A 1,620-nucleotide genomic window follows, 5' to 3' on the forward strand; every position below is an offset into this window, starting at 1 on the left:
TCAAAACCTAACCCATACCATAAACCTAAACATAACCATCGTCTTAACATTAACCCTAAAACTAAATCTAATCCTAAACCTAAACCTAAACCTACATATAACCATATCCATTACCCTAAACCTTATTCTAACCCTAATGAAAACCCTAGCTCTAACTTTAACCCTAACCCTAAACTTAACATAATCCTGTCCCTAGACCTAAGACTGAACCTAATCCTCGACCTAGCCCTACCACTAAAATTAGGTCAAACCCTAGCCCTTTCCCTAAACATAACCTTAGCCCAAACCCTAACCCCAAATTTAGCCCTAAGTCTAAATGTAACCATAGCCCAAACCTTAGCTCTAACTCTATCCATTAATATAACCATAACCCTAAACCTAAGGCTAAACCTAGCCCTAACCCTAACCCTAACCCTAACTCTATCCCTAACCCTGATTCTAACCAGAAACCTAAACCTAGCCCTAAGACTTACTCAATCCCTGACCCTTACCCTTACTATAACCATAAGAAAATGATAAGCCTAACCCTAACCCTAACCCTAGCCCTAATCCTAAACTTAAAACTAGACTTCACCTTAGCTCTAACCCCACCCATTACCTTAACCCTAACCATAAACATCATGATAACTCTAGCCCTAACCCTAAACCTACTCTAACCCTAACTGTAAACCTAACACTAGACAGAAACATAAACCTAACCCTTGCCATAGTCGTAACTCTAGCTCAAACTCTAACAATTATGCTAAACTTAACACTACCCTAATCCTAAACTGAAACTTAACCCTAACCCTAACCCAACATCTAAACCTGTCCATTACGTTAACCCTAATGGTAACCCTAATCCTAACCCTAGACCTAATTCTAAACCTAACCCTATCCTTAGCACTAACCCTAGCTCAAACCCTAACCCATACACTAAACGTAACCCTAGCCTTAATCCTAACCCTATCCCTAACTCTAGCTTTAATCCTAAACATAACCATAACTCTAACCCTAGCTCTAACCCTATCCAATACCCTAATGATAACCATAATTCTAATGCTAACGCTAGGCCTAACCCTAACAATATCCATTACCGTAAATCTAATCTGAGCTCTAAACCCAACCTTAAGTCTAAACCTAACCTTATCCATTACCCTAACCCTAACTCAAACCTAATGCTAATTTGAGTCATAACCATAAACCTCAACCTAACCCAAACCCAAAATCTGACTATTATATTAACCCTAGCTCTCTATTTGAACCTCACCCTAAACCTAACTCAGAAACTAGACCTAGCCATAAATCTTAACCAAAAATTATCCCTAACCATAACTTTAAACCTGATATTAGCACTAGCCTTATTTCTTGCCATAACCCTAACACAAATACTAGCCCTCATCCTAGCCCTAAACCTAGTCTTGATCATAACCCAAACCCTAACTAGCCCTATCCCTAATTTTATCCCTCACCCTAGTTCTGAACCTTGCTATAACACAATTCCTTCTCCCAAATCTAACCCTAATTCTAACTCTAGACTTAACACTTACACTAATCCTACACCTAATCCTAGCCCTAATTTAGCCCTAATCCTACCACTAGCACTAAGACTAATTCTAACTCTTGCTCTAGCCCTATTCC

Source organism: Marmota flaviventris, unplaced genomic scaffold, assembly GCF_047511675.1.
Source record: "Marmota flaviventris isolate mMarFla1 unplaced genomic scaffold, mMarFla1.hap1 Scaffold_199, whole genome shotgun sequence".
Taxonomy (NCBI): domain Eukaryota; kingdom Metazoa; phylum Chordata; class Mammalia; order Rodentia; family Sciuridae; genus Marmota; species Marmota flaviventris.